Source organism: Podarcis bocagei (genome assembly GCF_964188305.1).
Source record: "Podarcis bocagei genome assembly, chromosome: W".
In the NCBI taxonomy this organism is placed as follows: Eukaryota; Metazoa; Chordata; class Lepidosauria; order Squamata; family Lacertidae; genus Podarcis; species Podarcis bocagei.
Window position 1 is genome coordinate 34,405,612 of NC_138131.1, and position 26,281 is coordinate 34,431,892.

Genomic DNA, 26,281 nt, shown 5'->3' on the forward strand with positions numbered 1-26,281 from the left:
CCCCACCACGGTTTATGGGGGGGTGGGGCAAGCAGAGGCACACACTGTCCCCCGGGGCCATCTGGGGGGGGAGGCAGGTATGCCCACCAGCTGCAGAGGTCCCCCCCGCCGCCGCCGCCCAGGGGAGGTTCCAGGGTCGCCAGAGGCCTGGTGTAGGCCATATGAGGCGGCAGGGCCTCCCTGCAGCCTTAAAGGCTGACCAAAGGTGGGGGAAGGCCATGCGGTGTGGCCCGCGGCCCCCCCACGGAATGGGGGGGTGGCAGGAAGGCCCCCGCCGCCCAGGGGAGGCTCCAAAGCCGCTGTAGGCCCAGCTAGGCCGCACTATTCAGCAGAGCCTTTCCGAGGCCCGGTTACGCCTCCCGGAGCCGGGGAGGGCACGGGCCGCAGCCCGCGCCCCCACCCCGGCGATTGTGCGTGTGGCGGGAAGGCCCCCGCCGCCCAGGAGAAGCTCCAGGGCCACCGGAGGCCCGGCTAGGCAGCAAAATGCGGCAAGGCCTCGCCGAGGCCCAGCCAGGCCTCCCTGCGGCCCAGGCAGCCCTCCGGAGACGGGGGAGGCCGCGTGGCGGGGCCCACGGGCCCCCCCGGCGATCGCGGGGGCGGCGGGAAGGCCCCCGCCGCCCGGGGGAGGCTCCAGGGCTGGGGGACACGGAGGAGCCCCCCCCGAGGCCTAGTAAGGCCTCACGAAACGCCGCGGGCCTCCCTGCGGCCTAGAAAAGGCCATCTGGGGGCCACCAAGGCCCTGGGAGGTGACCGGGGACCCCCCTCCACCACCCGCCGCACCCCAGGGCCGCCAGGCCTGGCGGGGGAAGGGAAGGGGCTGCGCGTGGCGTTGCCTCCCCCCCCCCGCGGCCCACACGCCCCCGCAGGCATGGGGGGGCAGCTAGAGGGGGCCCCGTGCCACCACCCAACACCCCAGGGCATCAGGGCCCACCTAAGGAAAAGGATCCCCTTTTGAAGGGGTATCCCGAAGTCCATTACCCCCGTTATCCCTTGGGATCCCTCTAGTGGGGGGGGGGGGGCAAAGGCCCCAGGCTTACCTTTTGGAGCGAGGAAGTCCAGCGACGTCCTTCCTGGAGAAGCTCTGGAGCCAAGTGTGGATTCCTAGGTAAGATCCTCCCTCTATTGTGTGGGCAGGTAATCCCTCCCCTACCTGGCCTGGTCTCCTTGGCAACGCTTCCCCCAGGTGGGATTGGACAACTGACTGAGGTAGGTGGAGACCTCCAGGTATCCCACCTGAGGGAAGGCAAAGCCAAGCCTATGCTGTTGGAGCCGCTCCAGATCTAGGGGCTGCACGCGTCCACGCAAAGGGCGCCCCCCATTTTAAGCGGGGAGCGGTCATTATTAATCTAGCGAATTGTTCGGAATAGATAGATTTAATTCCATTCAGATATTCTGAGCGAGTATCGAGGCAGCTTCTTATGTATTTTGTAACTTGATGCAAGAACCTTCCCTCTCAGTCTCAGTCACCTCACTGCTATGTTAGGAAAGTGATACTGGCCTACCTTGGAAGACTGTTGTAAGAAAAAAGTAGGTTTTTTAAATTGTACCCATGGTTTTTCAGAACCTATGGCTTGTCTAACTGATGCACTTACCTGAACTCACCTTTTACATGCCTTCTGAGGACATCAATTTTTCTTTTTCTTCCATGCTGCCCCCAGCAAAGGAAATTTTTGTGTTTCATTTGTGTTCCTTTGCATACTTCTGTATCTGTATTTTATTTTGTTGTACTTAGCTTTGGGGAAAAACCCTTAATAGACAAATATACAATGTTTAAATTGTTATATTGAACCAAAAACAGAGGTGCCACACTACTGGCAATTGCAAGTTTGAGAACACTGCTGGAAATTAGCATGTTGAATCCTAAGATCATCTGTCCAGTGGTTGTTGCTTCTGCTCGGATGAATTGGATAAAATGATTCTAGGGTAATTAAATGTTGACCTACATATCCATTTTTCATTTTCATATACAGTGGTACCTCGGGTTAAGAACTTAATTCATTCCGGAGGTCCATTCTTAACCGGAAACTGTTCTTAACCTGAGGCACCACTTTAGCTAAAGGGGCCTCCCACTGCCGCCGTGCAATTTCTGTTCTCATCCTGAAGCAAAGTTCTTAACCCGAGGTACTACTTCCGGGTTAACAGAGTCTGTAACCTGAAGCGTATGTAACCCGAGGTACCACTGTATAGTTATTGTGTTCTATATAATTTTAAGTATAATTCCCCATACAAGTGAATAGTAAAAGAACTCATACAAGTAATGCTGACACAACCCCTCACACACACTACCATATTTTTTGCTCTATAAGACGCACCAGACCATAAAACGCACCTAGTTTTTGGAGGAGGAAACAAGAAAAAAAATATTCTGAATCCCAGAAGCCAGGACAGCAAGCGAGATCGCAGTGATCCCGCTTGCTGTCCTGGCTTCTGGGATAGCCACACGCAGCCCCCGGCAGCGGGATGAAGGCTTCTGTTGCCCGGGAGAACTTGTGCATGGCTAAGGCTCCCCCAAGACCTGTGCTCCCTTTAAAGAGCCTGTGAAGCGCTCTTTCCCTGGGGAAAAGCCAAGAGCCGCACACAAGCTCCACACGGCTAATAAAAGGGAGCACTGAGCAGAGCCTCCCGCCTGCATTCGCTCCATAAGACGCACACACATTTCCCCTTACTTTTTAGGAAGGGAAAAGTGTGTCTTATAGAGCGAAAAATGCGGTAAGTAGAATAAGAGAAGCATAACCACCCGACCCCACCCCTCTCCCTCTTTTGTCTTTTTCTTCTTCTTCTTCTTCCTAATTGTTTAAACCAGTTCATAAACCAAGAACTTATACACTGATCACTAATAATGAAACATATGTTGCAGATATTTTTCCACAATTATTATGCTATTTTTGTGACATACTAATGACATGAGAAAACTTGTATAATGTTATTCTTGTTTATATAAGCCAATAAACACACACACACACACACACACACACACACACAATTTTAGTTCTCATTTCCCCTAATTTCTTTCCAAGCAATTTTCCCCAAAATAACACATTTCTGAAGAAGTGTGCATGCACACGAAAGCTCATACCAAGAACTAACTTAGTTGGTCTTTAAGGTGCTACTGGAATGAATTTTTTTATTTTGACTATGGCAGACCAACACGGCTACCTATCTACTACATTTCTGTTTGTTATTGCCACAAATATATGTATTTTTGATGCACACTTTTCCCTAACGTATGTGTCACGGGAAATGGGGTTGCTTGTGTGTAAATCTCCAGCCGTTCCAAACTGCTTAGGTGTGGTTGTGTCTTTTTCTGACTGAGCAGCCCTTTGCGCTGCTGCTCAGTCGCTAGCAGAATCCGTGAGTGAGTGTCTCCTAAATTTCCTCCAGCATAAGAATTCCTTAACGGACAACCTTCGCCTCGCCTCTCTGCGCGGAAGCCTTCTGCGCAGAGTGGGCATGCCGAGTGGTGGTCCTCCACCCTCCTCACTGACTTCACTGGAAGAGTCTCGGAGCCTCACGTCCGAGCTGCTCTCTGCCTCTCCCTTCTTCCTGGTGTCACCTGGACTTCCTTCCCCAGATGACGTTCTCTCTCTTCCCTTACTTGTCCCCTCTCCTGCAGAGTCCGGGAGCCTCGCCTCTCCCCTCTGCTCCGATGTCAGTTCCCTGACAGTATGTCCACATTGTTTTTTGTTGGAGAACCATGTGGCAAAATTCCAAGAAGTGCAAATTTCAAAAGAAAGCTGCGTTTCAGTGTGCCTCTTGTTTAAGGAAGGGTGAATTGGGTCAGTTTCATGTTAAGGGAACTGAATTTCCTCTCCATCCCTCTGTTCATATTGAGAAACATTCTCTTTTGCTTTGAGGTTCATTTTTTTATGCTTTCTGGACTTTTTGTTTCATTTTAACTGGGATGTGGTCATTGTTGCCCAGGCAGCCTGTGCAAACACCCCTCTCTGAGCTCCTGGGAATGGGGGAAGGTTAGAATACAAATGCTGCAAATAAAACGAAAAAATGGAACCAAAAAAATCAATGAATACTATATCATATGAAGGCAAAGGAATGGGGAACATGGTCTTAGCATGGGCATAGCGAGGACTTTTGTTAGCGGGGCAGAAATGACATGATTGGTCAGTTAAGTATTTCTATTGTTTTATTTGATAGGGAGCAGCTGCCCTCTGTCCCCCCCCCTTAGCTATGCCCATGGGTCTTATGAAACAAAATGTGGTATTTTGGGCTTGTGGCTCTCCCCCCCCCCCCCCGGGCTGGTAACTTGCAAGGAAGGAGGACTTGTATTAGCAGCACACAAAGAGAGAGGGGGGGGGGAGAGGGAGGGAGGGAGGGAGAGGGAGAGTATTCTGCCAGAACCATGGTAATATGGAAATAAACAAGTCTGGTTCCACACTTGCATCAGCATCGCCTGGGCAACCTGGGAGCGAATTGCGACATGAGGCATTGTTTATGTTCCAAAAAGGAGGGGGTAGAGGAGGAATTGGAAAGCTGAGTAACATCCCCACTCCTTATTGAAATCTACATCCAGATTTCCATTCCATCCAGAGAAGCAGCATCAGCGGTATGGGTGACTGACACAACCAATTGCTACTTTGATTGGTAACTGAAATCCTAAGACCTTTGTTTGCTGTGTATTAGCATGATTAGGGTTAGGGAGCATAGCAATGCAAAGGCCAGTTGCCACCTCTCTTAGAAACTCCAGAGAATTAGAAAGACACAGAAGAAATTGTTTGTATTCTCCAAATGCTGCCCCACAGACCATGCCACTACAAGGAGATGACAAAAGGCATTGTTTTTGTGCCCTGTATTTAAGTTTTATTCCCCACCCCCTCCAAAGTGCTCAGGGTGAGGGATCAGGCCTGGTCTCATGCTCTGGAGGGGGTGCTCCCTTCATTCTGCTCCTCTGTCCTGAAGGGCTCTGGGATTAGGGTGGACACAGTTGTGGTTCTCCGGGGGGAAGGGTCAGACTTATGCTTGGAATGTCTGGAATCAGTATTTTGGTACCTGGAAAAGGGCAGGCGACAGCTTACTCATGCCAAAAATAAGCAGGATATAAATGTAAGAAAACAACTAGCTAAATAAATACTCCCCCTTCAATGCCATCTAGGTCTTCAGCTGGTGGGTCAGGACTTCCACCAATACTTCCAACATGCAAATATATGGTCAATGATGAAGAAATGGGTCCCCAAATGCATGTTACTGAAAAGGATGGAGATCCCTATCTAGCCTTTCGTCCATCATTGAATCACAGAACTGTAGAGTTGGGAAGGCCCATGAGTGTCATCTAGTCCAACCCCCTGCCATGCAAGAATCTTTTACCCAACATGGTGCTCGAACCCATGACCCTGAGATTAAGAGTCCCATGCTGCACCAACTGAGTTATCCTAGGTTCAACAAGTCTTGTGGCAGCAAATTCCACACATCAATGGTGAGTGTGCTTTGCTGCGAACAAATAAGAACGTAAGAACATAAGAATCTGTTGGATCTGGCCAAAGGGCATCTAGTTCAGCATTCTGTTCTCACAGTGACCAACCAGATGCCTGTGGGAAACCTGCAAGCAGGATCCAAGCACTCTCCTCCCATGTTTCCAGCAGCTGGTATTCAGAAGCAGGACATAGTCATAGAATCATAGAATCATAGAATCATAGAATCATAGAGTTGGAAGAGACCACAAGGGCCATCGAGTCCAACCCCCTGCCAAGCAGGAAACACCATCAGAGCACTCCTGACATATGGTTGTCAAGCCTCTGCTTAAAGACCTCCAAAGAAGGAGACTCCACCACACTCCTTGGCAGCAAATTCCACTGTTGTCCTGACTAGTTGTCATTGATAGCTTTATCCTCCTCTGTGAATTTATCCAGTCCTCTTTAAAAGCCATCCATGTTGGTGGTCAGCACTGCCTCCTGTGGGAGGGAGTTCCATAGTTAAACTAAGCGTTGTTTATTGGGGCTTTGCTTAATGCTATCAACACACATGAAACTATTTCCCCAACTCCTGCCTGCTGGTTCCCCTTGCATGTTTCTTTTGGTGTGTTTTCTACATGGCTATTTTGCTATTAATCATTTCTATTGTTTTCCTTCTGCTGTTTGGGATCGTGGTACTGTTGCTTGAGCTGCTTGCAATTATATTTTATGGTTGCAATTTCATTCCATGTTGTTCATTTTAAATTGTTCTGAGCTGCCTTGGGGACCTTGTTGTTGAAAGGCAGGCTGGGGGGGGGGCAGTAAAATCAGGGGTCGATAAGCTTTTTTTTTTAGTGCAAGGGCCATATTTGATAACCATCTGAGGGCCATGTACCAGTGTTGAATGGGGTTAGATACAAAAACTGGGTGGAGCAACAGGAGGGACTCTTTGTGCATTAGGCTATAATCCAGCTCCACATACCCTCCAAGTTTCTATACCTACCCCTGCCCCCATCTTCATTCAGGAAAGCAAGAGGCTTTGATCTCACATTCCAGCCAGGCAAAAGCACTTGAAGAGGGCACAAAGCAGGGGCAGGGAGGCTTGTGACCTGGAGAGAGTGCTAATGGTCAGAGAGAGAGAGGTCTGGTTGGTGGCATGTGGCTCCTGGGCTGAGCCTCCCATTCCTGGTTTAAATAAACAAAGGCACACAGACCTCTGGATTCACCCTCATTCCCTTAGCCCTTACAGTGCAGGGGCTGCAAAGGGGCTCTTCTCTGTCTGTTGTTGGACTAAAACTCCCATCATCCCATGGTGACTGGGGCTGATGGGAGTTGGAGTCCAACAAGCTCTTGGGATGTTGGCTACCCTGGCCTAGGTACATGCCGTTAAATCACATAAACAAGCAGCAATCTCCATTCTTTTAGCACTTATGGTCCTTATGTGGCCAAAACAGCACCATCTGTGCAAGACGGAGGGCTCAGCAAGCCTGGAGAAAACGGCAAGGTTTGAAGATAGGATAGGATAGGATAGGATAGGATAGGATAGGATAGGATAGGATAGGATAGGATAGGATAAGATCCCTCAGAGGAGAACACTCCCCCCTCCCCAAATAGCCCAATGTGAACTTAGCATACTTAGTGGAAATTGAATACTGTTTGGGGTGGGGTAGAACGGAGTAGCTGGAACCCTGAGCTGCAACACTCCATGGTGCAACATTTTATTGCAGGTTGGACTTGCATTCATTCATTTACTTTCATTCCCCAGAACACTGGTGACACATACGACTCCCCACTGCAGTGGGCACACTCCAATGCCGACTTCCAGAGCCAAAGGTGCAGCTCAGCCTGTTAGTTGTCTTTCTGGTATCTCTAAGCATCCAGCCAGAGTGCCGGCCATCAAGAAGCAGTATGCGTCCATCAGTGCCAAGTATAAAGGTGAGCTGTGGGAATAGATGGGGCAAGAGAGAGAAGGAGATCAGGAATACAGAGGTACCCATATCTTTGCCAGTCTGGATGTGTTCAACAGCATTGTTGAAAGACCCTCTGGCATCTGGTTAGCCCCTGTGAGAACAGGATGCTGGACTCGGTGGCTGGCTGGCTTGATCCATCAGGGTTCCTTTTTTGTTCTTGTGGAAACCAAAGAAGGAAACTGATCTACATTTCTCAGTCACCATCAGAACTTTCTTCCAAGAGTACTGCTAGCATGCGAGACAGTGCATATTTCCTTGTTAATAAATAATAATAAATAATAAATTTTATTTATATCCGGCCCTCCCCAGCCGAAGCTGGGCTCAGGGCAGCTAACAACAATAAAATAATACAACATTCTAAAATCATTTCATTATAAAATTTATTCAAATCAAATTGATGGCAACCATTGGGCTAGAGTTCTGTGAAGATTGCCAAAGGAGGGAGTCAGGCTAATAATATTTTTTTTCTTTTGTTTTCCTTTTCCTGTGGCTGGTATGTCACCACTGCTGTTGTCCTACCAGGGTAACGCTTGTTTAAAGGGGATGAAGGAAGGGGGTTGGGAAAGTACAGGCAGAGCATAGGTGGTTGAGTAAAATGGGAAATCTTCTCTGGCTTGAATTATAGTCCGAGCCACAGAAGAATTCAGGTGCCTTGTAATGCTCACTTCCTATTGCAATGCAAATATCCTGGCCCAAGGCTAGCGAGATTTTACCAGAGGGAGAAGAAAAGTATGTTGTGGGACTTCCATCAGCCCCAGCCAGTCTGGTTCAATGGTCAGAGATGATGGGAGTTGCAGTGCAGCAACACCTGGAGATCAAACACATCCATTCTTAAGGAAATTAGCCCTGAGTGCTCACTGGAAGGACAGATTGTGAAGCTGAGGCTCCAATACTTTGGCCACCTCATGAGAAGACTCCCTGGAAAAGACCCTGATGTTGGGAAAGATGGAGGGCACAAGGAGAAGGGGACGACGGAGGATGAGATGGTTGGACAGTGTTCTCGAAGCTACAAACATGAGTCTGATCAAACTGCGGGAGGCAGTGGAAGACAGGAGTGCCCAGCATGCTCTGGTCCATGGGGTCACGAAGAGTCGGACACGACTAAACTACTAAACAACAACAACAACACCTAGAGAGCTGTAGCTCCAAAACCCAATATATTATTCAATATATTATTCAACACAATATATTATTCCATTTTGCCCTTTTACCCAGTGTGGCAGCTCATAATCTGCAAATGCTAATGGTTCCGGGTTGTCTTCCCATTATTTTATTCCTCCTCCCCCCCTTGTGGTTCTCTTGCAGGGCCAGGACCTGGGAAGTATGGTAGGTAGCCTCTCACTGGCATTAAGGACCATGACTTCACCAAGTATGCTGAGCCAGCCTACACAATGCGTGTGAAATCCAGTGAAAGATGTAAGATGCTGACAAGTTAGGTTCTGTGTTATTTGGGTTTTCCCAACAGCATTAACTGACCCACAGGGTGAAGCTGGCTAAACAACTGTTAAATTTGCTGGCAAAACATTTGAACAGAGATTGACAACCTGTGTTTTTGGGACTCTCTAATTATCGGGGCCACAGTTGATGGGACCTGGGTGATCCATGATCAAGAGCTGGGTGGCTTTCCAAAGTTTCCATTCCAACTGGATCAATGGCACTGCATGTAGGGGGCTAATGTAGTTGTTTCTTGACTACAACTCCCATCAGCCCCAGTCAGCATGGTCAAGAATGATAGGAGTTGTAGTCCAGCAAGGGCTGGAGGGTCTTATACTGCTGATTATTATGGTTGCACAAAAATCAGGGTTCTCAGTTGTACAGCTGTGGACCTTAGTGGGAAGAGGATGATCTACACTTAAGCCATGTTGAAGGATAACAGGAATGGAGGTGCAGGGGGGCGGAGCTTAACATATTCACTGCTATCTAGCTAGTGGGTGCCTTTAATTGATATCGGATAGGAAGTCAGTCATTGCAACCAAGCTAAATAGCTCAGAATCCACACCATGCCTCATGCAGACAATTCTTCTTTCCTTTGCAAGTGATCTCGATCACGGAGAGTCCTGGGCCCTGCTACTATGTGGACCCAAGCATTTCCCGTCTAGGGATATGGAGACCAGTTTCATTCCGCATGGTGCAAGAGAGAAAGCGGGCATGTAAGTTGAAAGATGAGAGATACTATGATGGTCAAGATGGGGCTGGAGTGGCATCTGTGCAATTTTGTGATGAAAATGTTTCTTTCTCACCTTGTGCAAAGAAGGCTTGTTGGTCAATCCCTGAACATGAAAGAGAGGGAATGAAAAAGAATGAGTGTGAGTGAATGAGCAGGTGTGTTATGCATGAAAATGGATGTGTGGGAGCATTATGTGTGGAGCTGTGGTCTTAAACCACTGAGTCTCTTGGGCTTGCTGAGCAGAAGGTTGGTGGTTCGAATCCCTGAGACAGGGTGAGCTCCTGTTGCTCTGTTCCAGCTTCTGCCAATCTCGCAGCTTGAAAGCATACCTGTGCAAGTGGATAAATAGGTACTGCTCCAGGGGGAAGGTAAACGGCATTTCCATGCACTCTGGCTTCTATCACAGTGTCCCGGTGCACCAGAATGCTGGCCACATGACCCAGAAAGCTGTCTGCTCCTTCAGCCTGAAGTGAGATGAGCGCCACACCGCATAGACGCCTTTGACTATGTATGTAAGGTCCTTTACCTTACATTTACCTTTTACCTGCATGCATGTGGATTTGTGTATGAATGACAGAGAGCAGGGGTAGACTTTGGTAATACGGTTTTCTAAGTGAGGACAAAATTTGGCACTTCCCCCAATATATTTTATTTCCACAGTAATTCCTTTTGGTACAGTTGCTTTTTAATGGGGTTTCTCAGTAGGTACCCACATGAATATAAGTATTAATTATTATTATTATTATTACTATTATTATTGCTACTACCAATATTATTATTACTATTATTATTATTTTATGCCCCCTTGGCTCAGCACCCTGAGCAGGGGAACAGCCTGCACTGCCCTAGATCTGGCACTACAGAGAGAAGCATATGAAAAAGAGACAGGTGGCCTCACCCTCTTTTTTTATCAGCCACACTCACTGTTTGTCCCAGCCCCACTGGTTTGCAGGCCCTGGAAGGTTGACTGCATGGGAGTGTTGTCCATAGGCTGTAAAAGTTTATTCACTCTTTGATAAAAAAAATATTTCTGAGTAGGGGGTGTCAAGAACCAGACAGGAAAACCAGCTATGTACAGAGACCTTACCTAAGTGGGCTGTTTGATGTGGGAGATTGTCTGGGGTGATATCAAAGTGTAGTTTAAAAGTGTCTGTGACGCCCATCCATCCCTCCATTCATTCCATGTGTGTGTGTGATCCCTATTGCTTTCCAGCTATTGGCCTTGACCGAGTGGGGCTGCTCTGGATAAAGGGGCATTCAAGGAACTGGGGGAAATATAGTTTTCCTGATTGGTGTTCCACCAAGTCAACTGGGTTGAAAAACACTTTTTACCATTAGGGTGTCTAAGTGTCCTACTTTACAGAGGGCAGTCCTCTAGCCAAAGGGTTCTTCCATGTGCTATATATATCAATAGTAACACCTTCAACCTGGCCTGGTAGCAAATCAGCAGCCAGTGCAGATCTTTGAGCACAGGTGTTATATGCTGACAAGGTCTCACTCCTGCCAGCAATCATGTTGCAGCATTCTGGTCAATCACGCTGGAAGTCTCATCTTCCTGATGCCAAGGGACCATAAGATGTTGAGCATGTGGCTGATGAACGGACAGAAAGGAGAGCCACCAAAAACAGCATAAGGGAAAACAAGAGGGTCATGTTGCTTTAGAGTCATAATCTAGGAAGTAGTCTGGAGGGTACCTATGGAATTAACAGTAAATGACAGTGAATTGCAAGGGAAGATGTCATGGAAGAGATTAATAGCAGTGCACTCTTAACTCCACAGGTGATGAACTTAGTTGGAAAGGCTGCTAGAAGAGGAGATTGGAGGACAATGCCATGATTTTTAAAAGTGGGGGGGATTTTCAGTCAAGGCAAGGAGGATAGTGCCTCTTCCTCCAACATCCTCAAAAGCACAACAGTTTACAAATGATTCAGCTTAAGAACAAATAGAATTCTCAAATTTAGAGAGAGAAAGAGAGAGAGAATATGCAAGGCTTGTCATCTACAAGGAGGAGCAGAGTATTGTAGCAAATACATGGGGAATGCTTTTCCCTTTCATTTGAGAAACATCAATGGAAGTTTGGGATCTACTAATAGATCAATAAGTGGGGTTTTTTTACTCCTAACATTAGCAAGTAAAACAGCAACTTAAAAAACAAACAAACCCTGCATGGCAGATTGCTCCTTCTCTTTAAGCCTCAATGTTTCTCACCTGTCAGATTTTACATCCATCATTCCTGCCTCCTCCTGTGCTCCTGTAGGATATGATGTATCTGTTACGATATAGAAGCAATGCGGCCGCGAGCTGGTAGCTTGAAAGCAAAACATAATGGGAATGTTGGGACTGTTCCGTGGGAAACAGAGGGACAGTCAATTAACAGTGCAGAGAGCACCGGAATTAGCTGAGAGCGTAATATGAGCTGTACAGGAAGTACAGGTGGAGTTTGTCTCTCGGCTGTTGGAGTTTGAAGAGAGCAGTCGTGTTTTTCTGTAACGCTGCAAAGACAGAAATAAAGGCATGTAAATACGTTTCTGTCTATCTCTTTCCCCTGCCTGGGGGGGGGGCAGGAAAGAGGGGGGGTGTTCTTCTCACGCTGAGAAGGATCGCCTATCACGACCTAGCCTGTATCCTGCTGGGGAATGCAGACAGGGAGGTCATCAGGAGATCAAGCCGGGTGCCTAGAGAGTTGCCAGTTTCTCCTAATAAAGGCTTGATTCCCAACATCTGGTAGCAGAGGATGGTTTTGATCCATGAAAGCAACAAGAGAGGTTGATGGAGCGTACTTCATCCTCTGCAAGGAGATAAGGAAGATATGGTAGCGTGCGGATGGAAGCACCGGAGGAGGTGTTTTTGCTGAGCAACGGAACCCCTAAGGTATGCTAATTTTATGGCTGTGAGAGTGAACGCGAATTGAGACATTCTTCGGTTCACTGAGTGTCTGCTTTTGGATGAAACCAGCACTGAAAGAGAGCCACATATTTCGCATACCTGAGTCTTGATAAGCCTGGAATGTCCAGTTGCTAAGCAACGAAACGTCAGTAAAGTGGAAAGTTACCGGCCAACAACGGAAGAGGGGCTGGGACTGTGAGAGGCTGGTAAACAGCGTTTGTTTTGTCTAATATCTCACTGCTCTTGAAAGGACTTTCAAAACAGCCTGTGTTTAACTGCCAAGTGAGGCAGTAAACAGCCAATAGACTCTTGGAATTTTACAGGCTCGAGAGTGAGAGCTGAGGCTTGGATTCAAAATGGATGCCAAGAAGGGAGGAGGCTTACCTTACCCACCTCCACTGACTAATGACAATTATTCCTCATGGTCTGTAAAGATGAAAGCCCTGCTTCAGAATCAGAGGATTTTTGGGGTGATTGAAAACCCCATCCCTGCTGCACCAACGCCAGGTTGGAATTCACAGAATGTGAGAGCCAGGACGGCCATAATTCTGTGTATCTCAGATGATCAACTCATGCATATTCAGAATTTGCAATGCGTGCGTGAGATTTGGCAAACGCTGCTGTCAGGGGTTCAGGAGCAGAGGCACAGGAAAGGGAGGAAACAGAGAGAGAGGGGGAGGAATCCGGAGGTAATATGAGCGATGACAGCGGCCCGAGATCTCCGAGTCTTTCCAGTGAGTCGGAAGATTCACAAAAAGGGGCGCCAGTGGTCAGAGCAAGGGGGGGCGCCTAGGGGGACACCCCAGGTAGAAGGGACCAGAGGGGACTCAGAGAGCAGCAGTTGGAAATCGGGACCAGCTTCCCCACCAGAGCGCAGTAGGGGGGAGGGGTCCCAGGTATCGGGATCTGGCGGCTCGCCGCAAGCGGGAGGGCAGGAGTTAGGATTGGCCACACCTCCATCGGGGAGCGAGGAAACGGTCAAGAGGAAGGTTGAAGGCTGCGCACGCGCGCCAAGTTCAAATGCACAGGAAGGCGGCACAGTAAGCAGCCCGGATAGGGAGCCAGGTCCTAAAGCCCGCCGCAAGGAGGGAGAAGAGTCGGGGGGGTCAGCGTCAGAAGAGTCCAGGAAGGAAGAGACCACGGGGGGTAGAGGGACCCAGAGGAGAAAGGAAAGACGGAAGAGGTGGAGTAAGGCTAGAGTATTAAGTTGGTGTACAGGAGGCGGAGACTCAGACGGAGCTTCGCCGGTCTAGCTTCTAAGACGTAGAGCTGCGCGCTGCGGCTTGAAAATGGAAACTGTAGCTCAATAAAGAAGTTTGTACAATACTGCCGGCTAGCGTGGTGCTCTGTGAGCTGGGACCTGGAAGCGGCTCTGACAGCTGCGTAGAATACATCAAAGAGATGCTGGTTCTTCAGCGTAGCTGCATTTTGAAAAGCTGACCAATCTAAGGCTAGTGCCAGATGGAGATGTACAAGCGCATCTGACAGAGATGAAATTCTTATGCCAGCAGATGGCGGAATGCAATTTCCCTCTACAGGAAGAGATATTCTGCTTCATGATTATTAACAGCCTTAATCGGACTTATGCTGCTGCATCGTGAGTGTCGGAGAAGGCCTCTCCCTCCTCAGGCTCATTCCATCCGGCCTAGGGGGCGGGGCCCAGGCTCACCTTCGCCACAGCCTTAAGAGGCCTCATTGAGGCCTGGGACATCGCTGCTGCTGCATCGTGAGTGCTGGAGAAGGCCTCTCCCTCCTCAGGCTCACTCCATCCGGCCTAGGGGGCGGGGCCCAGGCTCACCTTCGCCACAGCTTTAAGAGGCCTCATTGGGGTCTGGGACATCGCTGCTGCTGCATCGGAGTGTCGGAGAAGGCCTCTCCCTCCTCAGGCTCACTCCATCCGGCCTAGGGGGCGGGGCCCAGGCTCACCTTCGCCACAGCTTTAAGAGGCCTCATTGGGGTCTGGGACATCGCTGCTGCTGCATCGGAGTGTCGGAGAAGGCCTCTCCCTCCTCAGGCTCACTCCATCCGGCCTAGGGGGCGGGGCCCAGGCTCACCTTCGCCACAGCTTTAAGAGGCCTCATTGGGGTCTGGGACATCGCTGCTGCTGCATCAGAGTGTCGGAGAAGGCCTCTCCCTCCTCAGGCTCACTCCATCCGGCCTAGGGGGCGGGGCCCAGGCTCACCTTCGCCACAGCCTTAAGAGGCCTCATTGAGGCCTGGGACATCGCTGCTGCTGCATCGTGAGTGTTGGAGAAGGCCTCTCCCTCCTCAGGCTCACTTCATCCGGCCTAGGGGGCGGGGCCCAGGCTCACCTTCGCCACAGCTTTAAGAGGCCTCATTGGGGTCTGGGACATCGCTGCTGCTGCATCGGAGTGTCGGAGAAGGCCTCTCCCTCCTCAGGCTCACTCCATCTGGCCTAGGGGGCGGGGCCCAGGCTCACCTTCGCCACAGCCTTAAGAGGCCTCATTGAGGCCTGGGACATCGCTGCTGCTGCATCGTGAGTGTTGGAGAAGGCCTCTCCCTCCTCAGGCTCACTCCATCCGGCCTAGGGGGCGGGGCCCAGGCTCACCTTCGCCACAGCTTTAAGAGGCCTCATTGAGGCCTGGGACATCGCTGCTGCTGCATCGGAGTGTCGGAGAAGGCCTCTCCCTCCTCAGGCTCACTCCATCCGGCCTAGGGGGCGGGGCCCAGGCTCACCTTCGCCACAGCCTTAAGAGGCCTCATTGGGGTCTGGGACATCGCTGCTGCTGCATCGGAGTGTCGGAGAAGGCCTCTCCCTCCTCAGGCTCACTCCATCCGGCCTAGGGGGCGGGGCCCAGGCTCACCTTCGCCACAGCCTTAAGAGGCCTCATTGAGGCCTGGGACATCGCTGCTGCTGCATCGTGAGTGTTGGAGAAGGCCTCTCCCTCCTCAGGCTCACTCCATCCGGCCTAGGGGGCGGGGCCCAGGCTCACCTTCGCCACAGCCTTAAGAGGCCTCATTGGGGTCTGGGACATCGCTGCTGCTGCATCAGAGTGTCGAAGAAGGCCTCTCCCTCCTCAGGCTCACTCCATCCGGCCTAGGGGGCGGGGCCCAGGCTCACCTTCGCCACAGCTTTAAGAGGCATCATTGGGGCCTGGGACATCGCTGCTGCTGCTGCATTGTGAGTGTCGGAGAAGGCCTCTCCCTCCTCAGGCTCACTCCATCCGGCCTAGGGGGCGGGGCCCAGGCTCACCTTCGCCACAGCTTTAAGAGGCCTCATTGGGGTCTGGGACATCGCTGCTGCTGCATCAGAGTGTCGAAGAAGGCCTCTCCCTCCTCAGGCTCACTCCATCCGGCCTAGGGGGCGGGGCCCAGGCTCACCTTCGCCACAGCCTTAAGAGGCCTCATTGAGGCCTGGGACATCGCTGCTGCTGCATCGTGAGTGTCGGAGAAGGCCTCTCCCTCCTCAGGCTCACTCCATCCAGCCTAAGGGGCGGGGCCCAGGCTCACCTTCGCCACAGCCTTAAGAGGCCTCATTGAGGCCTGGGACATCGCTGCTGCTGCATCAGAGTGTCGAAGAAGGCCTCTCCCTCCTCAGGCTCACTCCATCCAGCCTAAGGGGCGGGGCCCAGGCTCACCTTCGCCACAGCCTTAAGAGGCCTTATTGAGGCCTGGGACATCGCTGCTGCTGCATCGTGAGTGTCGGAGAAGGCCTCTCCCTCCTCAGGCTCACTCCATCCGGCCTAGGGGGCGGGGCCCAGGCTCACCTTCGCCACAGCCTTAAGAGGCCTCATTGGGGTCTGGGACATCGCTGCTGCTGCATCGGAGTATCGGAGAAGGCCTCTCCCTCCTCAGGCTCACTCCATCCGGCCTAGGGGGCGGGGCCCAGGCTCACCTTCGCCACAGCCTTAAGAGGCCTCATTGGGGTCTGGGACATCGCTGCTGCTGCATCGGAGTGTCGGAGAAGGCCTCTCCCTCCTCAGGCTCACTCCATCCGGCCTAGGGGGCGGGGCCCAGGCTCACCTTCGCCACAGCCTTAAGAGGCCTCATTGGGGTCTGGGACATCGCTGCTGCTGCATCGGAGTGTCGGAGAAGGCCTCTCCCTCCTCAGGCTCACTCCATCCGGCCTAGGGGGCGGGGCCCAGGCTCACCTTCGCCACAGCTTTAAGAGGCCTCATTGGGGTCTGGGACATAGCTGCTGCTGCATCGGAGTGTCGGAGAAGGCCTCTCCCTCCTCTGGCTCACTCCATCCGGCCTAGGGGGCGGGGCCCAGGCTCACCTTCGCCACAGCCTTAAGAGGCCTCATTGGGGTCTGGGGCATCGCTGCTGCTGCATCGGAGTGTCAGAGAAGGCCTCTCCCTCCTCAGGCTCACTCCATCCGGCCTAGGGGGCGGGGCCCAGGCTCACCTTCGCCACAGCTTTAAGAGGCCTCATTGGGGTCTGGGACATCGCTGCTGCTGCATCGGAGTGTCGGAGAAGGCGTCTCCCTCCTCAGGCTCACTCCATCCGGCCTAGGGGGCGGGGCCCAGGCTCACCTTCGCCACAGCTTTAAGAGGCCTCATTGGGGTCTGGGACATCGCTGCTGCTGCATCGGAGTGTCGGAGAAGGCCTCTCCCTCCTCAGGCTCATTCCCATCCGGCCTAGGGGGCAGGGCCCAGGCTCACCTTCGCCACAGCGTTAAGAGGCCTCATTGGGGTCTGGGACATCCCTGCTGCTGCATCGTGAGTGTTGGAGAAGGCCTCTCCCTCCTCAGGCTCACTCCATCCGGCCTAGGGGGCGGGGCCCAGGCTCACCCCCGTAATAGCTTTAAGGACACTGGTGCTGCTGCAGCAAATGTTGAAGATGTTTATATATATTTTAAGGTGTTTTAAAGGTGTTTTTATTGTTTACTTTGTTGTACCACCGTGAATGGTGGTTTTTATCTATGTATTTTTGTTTGTTCCGTCTTGTTTTGTTTTTGGGGTTGGACATCGAGTGGGGTGGGGATTGGTTTTGTTTGGGCATAATTGTTTTGGTTGTTTTGTTTTCTAATTTGTAAATGGAGGTTAGTATGAGGCTTGGGATTGCTACCGTGGAGGGGCGAGGGAGGTATGGAGGTGGGGGCAGATGTTATAGGCGAAGGGGATTGAGATACGGATATGCTCGTACCCCTTCCAATCTGCGCCCCATCCCGAGGGACGAGGGTAGGGTGAGCAAGGATTACTCACCTCCTTCACTGGTGTTGTGCAATGCCAGGTCTATAGGCAACAAAACCGCTACCCTGCGAGATTTCTTTACCTCGCAGGGGGTTGACCTGGCTTGTGTGATGGAGACCTGGGTGCGCGAAGGGGTAACTGTTACCTTACGAGAGATGGCGCCCCCGGGTTTCTCCGTCCTCCACCAGTCACGGACTGTGGGCCGGGGGGGAGGGGTGGCAGTATTAATCCGGGAAGATTGTTCTTTCAGGGCTCTACCATCACCATTGATCCCTGGCATTGAATGTGTTGGCCTAGTGTGGGGCTCCGAGGAGAGCTTGGCTGTCTGGCTGGTGTACCGGCCACCTAGCGTACCAGCAGCCACCCTGTCAGGCCTGTTGGAGGCGGTGGCCGGCTGGGCCTTGGAGTTCCCTAACCTATTGGTATTGGGAGACTTCAACTTCCACGCTGATGCCACTCCCTCCTCACAGGCTCTGGACCTGGTGTCTTCCATGGCGACACTAGGGCTCTCCCAGTTTGTTTCGGGCCCCACACATCAAGCAGGCCACACGCTGGATTTGATCTTTGGCGCCGGTATAGATGTGATCATGTCTCCTTCGATGAAGGTGCCATGGTCTGATCACTATGCTCTGAAAGCCAGGATTGATGTTCCACCCCCACCCTGCTTAGGTGGCGAGCCGATTTGGGCTCGCCCGCAGAGGCTGATGGACCCTGATAGATTCCGTCAAGCCTTGCGGGACCTTGCTCCCCCTGGCGACTCATTGACTGAGCTTGTTGAGGGCTGGAATACCCAGTTCCTGGCAGCCATCAATGAGATTGCACCTAAGCGCCCTCTACGACCCCGCAGAAACCGGGCTCCCTGGTTTACCGAGGAGCTTCGGAAAATGAAGCGGGACCTCAGACGGCTAGAGCGAGTATGGCGGGGTGCCCGTGACGGAGCCTCAAGAACATCTTATAGGGTTTTTATGAAAACCTATGAGATGGCAGTGAAGGCCGCTAAGACGTCTTACTTCTCGGCTTGCATTGCATCCGCTAGCTCTCGCCCGGCGCAATTATTTAGTATAATTCGGTCTTTAACATCCCTTGAAGGACAGCCAAATTTAAATAACAATCTGACACACAGCTGTGAGGCATTTGCGAGCTTTTTTGCGGAGAAGGTCCTGTTGCTCCGCCATGACCTCCCTGCCAATTTGGATACAATAAAGGAACTGGAGGCCCCTCGACTGTCCTCGGGTCCAGTATTGGACCACTTTGACCGGATATCTCCAGCCGATGTGGACAGATTCCTCCAAGCTGGAAAGCCCACCACCTGTCCTCTTGACCCGTGCCCGTCATGGCTGATTAGAGCGTGTCCAGACGAGGTGCGGGCCCCCCTGGGGGATATCATCAATTTGTCCCTTGGCACCGGGATATTCCCAGGGGAACTGAAGGAGGCGGTGGTGCGTCCGCTCTTAAAGAAAACATCATTAGATCCCTCAAATCTATCCAATTACCGCCCGGTCTCGAATCTTCCATTCCTGGGTAAGGTGATTGAGAGAGCGGTTGCTGAACAGCTTGGTAGGTTTCTGGATGAAACATCTGCTTTGGATCCATTCCAGTCCGGCTTCCGCGCTGGTCATGGGACCAAGACGGCTCTGGTCGCCCTAACAGATGATCTCCGCAGGCAGCTGGATCGAGGCGGGTCGGGGCTGCTGATTCTTCTAGATCTGTCAGCAGCCTTTGACATGGTCGATCACGAACTCCTGGACCACCGCCTTGCCGACGTGGGGATCCAGGGCACAGTCCTTCAATGGCTGCGCTCGTTTCTCTCTGGTCGGGGACAGAGGGTGGCGCTTGGGGGGGAATTGTCATCGCGCCACTCCTTGGTGTGTGGAGTGCCTCAGGGTGCAATTCTCTCCCCTGAAGCGTCAGGCAAAAGTCGTACCAAGTCCCAGGTGAAACCTGCAAAAGACTTCCGGTCAGCACCAGCGACAAATGGCGGATTCCCTCTGAGCTCCGGAGGGAATCGGCTCCACGGGGACAGGGTCTGACCGCTGCGGCGAAGCGGGACCCGAAGAAATCTCAGGCGGGGAAGCCTGAGAACTTGGAGACTCGGCGGGCTCCGTTTGCGCCCCCCTTTTTAAAGGCTCCGGAACGGAAAGGGGGTGTGTGGCGCGGAGAGCGCTGATTTCTTTCTGGACAATTGGAAGCTAAAGCAACTACCCGTGAGTAGGAGTAAGCAAGTAATTGGAAGAAAAATTTAGTTAATTTGGCACCGAAACGGGAAAGGCACAAACAGGAAGTCTGCCTCTTCCGACTTGTAAATAGATTAAAGTAAAGAGACTGTAAAGCTGTAACCCTGAAAGACGACTTTTAAAGGTCAAATCCAGCACCAAAAAAGACGACTCCCCTCCGGTTTGCAGGAGTGGAGGGGGGAGAACCGAGCATTATTTTACCTGCAAGAAAAGAGGGTGTAAATATATTTCTGCTGTCTCGGAAATCTGGGAACGGACTGCCTATGACAGGGAAGGTCGACCAGTGGGAAGAATTGTCTGCATGTTAAGGGTAAAGAATATTGACACTTTGAGAAAGATACAGTGTTTATAGATCTGCCTTTGACTATAAAGTAACTTTTTAGAGACACTGAAACTTTTCTAAAAGCATTGAAACTCTGGCTTTTGAGGGATATTGGAACTTTTAAGAACTATACTTGTTTTTAACAGTTGCATAGTGAAGTTGGAAGGGTGTCCCCCTAGAGGAGACTACGTTGTAACAACTATTTTGTCATCAAGTTACCAAGCTCTGGAAAATTACTTTGCAAAACAAACTCACCAAGCGTGTGACTGACCTTGGGCTTGTTATGGCAGATGGGAAAGGGAAGATAGAGCTGGTGAGTGGCATACAGGATAAAACTACCAGATCCGGCAGACAATACAAGACTGATATTACTTTTCAGAGAAGGGCCTCAACATCCGGAGCGGCAGGCACAGTAGGAGCTGCTGCTTCGCAAGTAAAATCAAAAGCTATGTCATCTGAAGAGCTATTGGCTCAGGCACTTGGCAAAATTGATGCATCTTTGGAAAAATTAGCCAAACAGGTTGCAGAGACAAATAAACAAGTAGCTGGGGCCTCAGCAAAAATAGATTTGAACACTCCAAGTATTAATGAACTGGGGAACAAGGTGAACTCCAATACACAGTCCATTGAAAAACTATTAGAGGAATCGGCCTCGACTCGACAGATTGCAGAGGAAGCTAAGGATATTGCAACTGCTGTTCAAGAGAAGATACCACCGGTATATAAGAAATTAGAGGATCACGACCTGACACTGTCTATGATTGAATTACAAAGAAAGGAGAGAAACCTAAGAATTAGAGCAGTACCTGAAAGTGAGAAAGACAACTTGATAGACTTCCTTACAAAGGAATTCACAGACTTTTGGCAACAAGACCTGGGGAAAGATGAATTCAAATGGTGAGTGCATTTAGACTCAGCAAAAGACAAGGAAAGAACAGAGCAAGAGATTGTTTGATCACCTTAAGAACAAAAGAAGAAAGAGATAAAATCTTGAATCTGCACTACCAAAGAACCTTGGAAATTGAAGACTCATTTGTTGAGTCCTTCAAGGATATACCTAAACACATTTTGGATATAAGGGCTTATTATAAAGATCTTGTCGGCCTACTTAGAAGAAATAAAATACTCTTCAGGTGGGAATTTCCCCAAGGTTTATCTTTTAAATACAAAGGAAGGAAAATAAGAATAAGGACAGTGAATGATAAAGACAAGTTTCTGAAAGATCACGAGGAGGACTTACAGAAGGAAGTGGAATCAGGAGAGGAGCTGACTGCATCAGGAAAAGGAATTCTAGACATAGCAAACTTGTCATTTGGATTCCCGGGCCCAGGGAAAGACACACCACCGACAGAAGAACAACAACAACTCGGTGCAGTTGGAGGGAAAGCTAAGTAACTTACCATGGCTCTGCAACTTTTAACCTGGAATTGTAATGGACTGAATTCCCCTCGGAAGAGGAAATCTGTTTTTCATGTATTAAGGAAAGAACAATTGGACTTGATTTGTTTAAAAGAAACACATGTAATGAGGCTACACAGGAAAATGCTTATTAATAAGAGATTGGGACAAGAATTTATTTCGTATGACAAAGTTAAAAAGAGAGGCTTGGTGATATATGCAAAGGAGAAATTGCTACCAAAATTTCATAGAATCATAGAGTTGGAAGAGACCACAAGGGCCATTGAGTCCAACCCCCTGCCAAGCAGGAAACACCATCAGAGCACTCCTGACATATGGTTGTCAAGCCTCTGCTTAAAGACCTCCAAAGTAGGAGACTCCACCACACTCCTTGGCAGCAAATTCCACTGTCGAACAGCTCTTACTGTCAGGAAGTTCTTCCTAATGTTTAGGTGGAATCTTCTTTCTTGTAGTTTGGATCCATCGCTCCGTGTCCGCTTCTCTGGAGCAGCAGAAAACAACCTTTCTCCCTCCTCTATGTGACATCCTTTTATATATTTGAACATGGCTATCATATCACCCCTTAACCTCCTCTTCTCCAGGCTAAACATGCCCAGCTCCCTTAGCCGTTCCTCATAAGGCATCATTTCCAGGCCTTTGACCATTTTGGTTGCCCTCCTCTGGACACGTTCCAGTTTGTCAGTGTCCTTCTTGAACTGTGGTGCCCAGAACTGGACACAGTACTCCAGGTGAGGTCTGACCAGAGCAGAATACAGTGGCACTATTACTTCCCTTGATCTAGATGCTATACTCCTATTGATGCAGCCCAGAATTGCATTGGCTTTTTTAGCTGTCGCGTCACACTGTTGGCTCATGTCAAGTTTGTGGTCAACCAAGACTCCTAGATCCTTTTCACATGTACTGCTCTCAAGCCAGGTGTCCCCCATCTTGTATTTGTGCCTCTCATTTTTTTTTGCCCAAGTGCAATACTTTACATTTCTCCCTGTTAAAGTTCATCTTGTTTGTTTTGGCCCAGTTCTCTAATCTGTCAAGGTCGTTTTGAAGTGTGATCCTGTCCTCTGGGGTGTTAGCCACCCCTCCCAGTTTGGTGTCATCTGCAAATTTGATCAGGATGCCCTTGAGTCCATCATCCAAGTCGTTGATAAAGATGTTGAATAAGACCGGGCCCAAGACAGAACCCTGTGGCACCCCACTAGTCACTCTTCTCCAGGATGAAGAGGAACCACTTATACCGAAAACAGAGACTGAAAAGACTCAACTTAAGAACTACCGTCCCATATCCTTATTAAATGTGGATTACAAAATTTTTGCTGATATTTTGGCTAAGAGGCTGAAAAAAGTACTGATTGAAGAGATTCATAAGGACCAAGCGGGTTTTCTGCCGGGAAGACATTTATCTGATAATCTGAGGAACGTAATTGACATTTTGGAAAAGTTAGAAGTGAATATAAACACTAAAGCAGTTTTGATATTCGTGGGTGCAGAGAAAGCCTTTGATAATATATCTTGGAGTTTTATGAAAAAGAACTTGCAGGGTATGGGGGTAGGCCAAGGTTTTGAAAATGGTATAGGTGCAATATATTCTGAACAAAAGGCTAAATTAATTGTAAATAATGTGGTTACGGAACAATTTAAGATAGAAAAAGGAACACGACAGGGGTGCCCAATTTCCCCATTGCTTTTTATATCGGTCATGGAGGTTCTGCTCAATATGATCAGAAGAGACCGGCAGGTTAAAGGTATACAGGTCGGAGCTAAACAATATAAATTGAGAGCATTTGCAGGTAACCTAGTTTTGACGTTACAGGAGCCAGAGTCTAGTACCAAAAGAGTATTAGAATTAATTCAAGAGTTTGGTCAGGTGGCAGGATTTAAATTGAACAAATTAAAAACTAAGGTTTTGGAGAAAAACTTAACATCATTGGAAAGAGAGAAGTTCCAGAATGAAACAGGTTTGACTGTGGTTAAGAAAGTGAAATACTTGGGGATTAATATGACAGCTAAAAATGGAAATTTGTTTAAAGATAACTATGAAAAATGCTGGACGGAAGTTAAAAAAGATTTAGAAATTTGGTCAAACTTGAAGCTTTCCTTGTTAGGTCGAATTGCTGTTATAAAGATGAATGTATTGCCAAGAATGTTATTTTTGTTTCAATCATTGCAAATTTTGGACAAAATGGACTGTTTCAAGAAGTGGCAGAGAGACATTTCTAGATTTGTCTGGCAGGGCAAGAAGCCCAGAATAAAATTTAAAATATTAACTGATGCAAAGGATAGAGGTGGATTTGCCCTGCCAGACTTTAAACTCTACTATGAATCAGCGGCATTTTGCTGGCTGAAAGAATGGCTGCTTCTTGAGAACACAGACATTTTGGATTTAGAAGGTTTTAATAACGTTTTTGGGCTGCTGCACTGTGAGTTGGGAAGGCCGCTCCCTCCTCAGGCTGATTCCACCAGGCCCAGGGGGCGGGGCCAGACTGACTCACCACTGCCACAGCTTAAGAGGCCGCACGAGGCACCGGAACACCACTGCTGCTGCTGCACTGTGAGTTGGGAAGGCCGCTCCCTCCTCAGGCTGATTCCACCAGGCCCAGGGGGCGGGGCCAGACTGACTCACCACTGCCACAGCTTAAGAGGCCGCACGAGGCACCGGAACACCACTGCTGCTGCTGCACTGTGAGTTGGGAAGGCCGCTCCCTCCTCAGGCTGATTCCACCAGGCCCAGGGGGCGGGGCCAGACTGACTCACCACTGCCACAGCTTAAGAGGCCTCATGAGGCACCGGGACACCACTGCTGCGGCTCCACCGTGGGGGTTGAGGAAGGCCGCTCCCTCCTGTAGGCACACTCTTCCAGGCCTAGGGGGCGGGGCCCACACTCGCCACCGCTACTGTCTTAAGGACACTGATGTTGCCGCGGCAAATGCTTAATATGTTTTTATATATTTTAAAATGTTTTATAGGGGTTTTTATTTTTTACTTTGTTGTCCCACCATGAACGGTGGTTTTTATTGATGTATTTCTATTTTGTTCTGTTTTAGTTTGGTTTGGGGTTGGTTATTGAGTGGGGTGGGGATTTGTTGTGTTGGTACAATTGTTTTGATTTGACTTGTTTCTATTCTGTAAATGGAGGTTGGTTTGAGGCTTGGGATTGCTACCGTAGTGGGGCGAGGGAGGTATGGCGGTGGGGGCAGATGTCATAGGCGAAGGGGATCGAGATATGGATATGCTCGTACCCCTTCCAATCTGCGCCCCATCCCGAGGGACGAAGGTAGGGTGAGCAAGGATTACTCACCTCCGTCACTGGTGTTGTGCAATGCCAGGTCTATAGGCAAAAAAACCGCCACCCTGCGAGACTTCTTCACCTCGCAGGGGGTTGACCTGGCTTGTGTGACGGAGACATGGGTGCGCGAAGGGGAAACTGTTACCTTACGAGAGATGGCGCCCCCGGGTTTCTCCGTCCTCCACCAGTCGCGGACTGTGGGCCGGGGGGGAGGGGTGGCACTATTAATCCGAGAAGATTGTTCTTTCAGGGCTCTGCCATCGCCATCGATCCCCGGCATTGAATGTGTTGGCCTAGTGTGGGGCTCCGAGGTGAGCTTGGCTGTCTGGCTGGTGTACCGGCCACCTAGCGCACCAGCAGCCACCCTGTCAGGCCTGTTGGAGGCGGTGGCCGGCTGGGCCTTGGAGTTCCCCAACCTATTGGTACTGGGGGACTTCAACATCCATGCTGATGCCACTCCCTCCTCACAGGCTCTGGACCTGGTGTCTTCCATGGCAACACTAGGGCTCTCCCAGTTTGTTTCGGGCCCCACACATCAAGCAGGCCACACGCTGGATTTGATCTTTGGCGCCGGTATAGATGTGATCATGTCTCCCTCGATGAAGGTGCCATGGTCTGATCACTACGCACTGAAAGCCAGGATTGATTTTCCACCCCCACCCCGCTTAGGTGGCGAGCCAATTTGGGCTCGCCCGCGGAGGCTGATGGACCCTGATAGATTCCGTCAGGCCTTGCGGGACCTTGCTCCCCCTGGCGACTCATTGACTGAGCTTGTTGAGGGCTGGAATACCCAGCTCCTGGCAGCCATCGATGAGATCGCACCTAAGCGCCCTCTGCGACCCCGCAGAAACCGGGCCCCCTGGTTTACCGAGGAGCTTCGGAAAATGAAGCGGGACCTCAGACGGCTAGAGCGAGTATGGCGGGGTGCCCGTGACGGAGCCTCAAGAACATCTTATAGGGTTTTTATGAAAACCTATGAGATGGCAGTGAAGGCCGCTAAGAAGTCTTACTTCTCGGCCTCCATTGCATCCGCTAGCTCTCGCCCGGCGCAATTATTTAGTATAATTCGGTCTCTAACGTCCGTTGAAGGACAGCCAAATTTAAATAACAATCTGACACACAGCTGTGAGGCATTTGCGAGCTTTTTTGCGGAGAAGGTCCTGTTGCTCCGCCATGACCTCCCTGCCAATTTGGATACAATAAAGGAACTGGAGGCCCCTCGACTGTCCTCGGGTCCAGTATTGGACCACTTTGACCGGATATCTCCAGCCGATGTGGACAGATTCCTCCAAGCTGGAAAGCCCACCACCTGTCCTCTTGACCCGTGCCCGTCATGGCTGATTAGAGCGTGTCCAGACGAGGTGCGGGCCCCCCTGGGGGATATCATCAATTTGTCCCTTGGCACCGGGATATTCCCAGGGGAACTGAAGGAGGCGGTGGTGCGTC

The 26,281-nt window shown here is 50.4% G+C and overlaps 1 pseudogene across 1 annotated transcript in view; it reads left to right on the top strand.

Annotated features, from left to right (window-relative positions):
- Positions 1 to 7,285: 7,285 nt before the first annotated feature.
- LOC308578184 (protein CIMAP1C-like) overlaps positions 7,286 to 26,281 on the top strand; it is a 34,167-nt pseudogene continuing 15,171 nt past the window's right edge. The window contains exons 1-3 of the transcript in view: positions 7,286 to 7,337; positions 8,678 to 8,788; positions 9,409 to 9,522. The product of the transcript in view is annotated as a protein CIMAP1C-like (transcript). The remainder of the gene's footprint in view (positions 7,338 to 8,677; positions 8,789 to 9,408; positions 9,523 to 26,281) is intronic.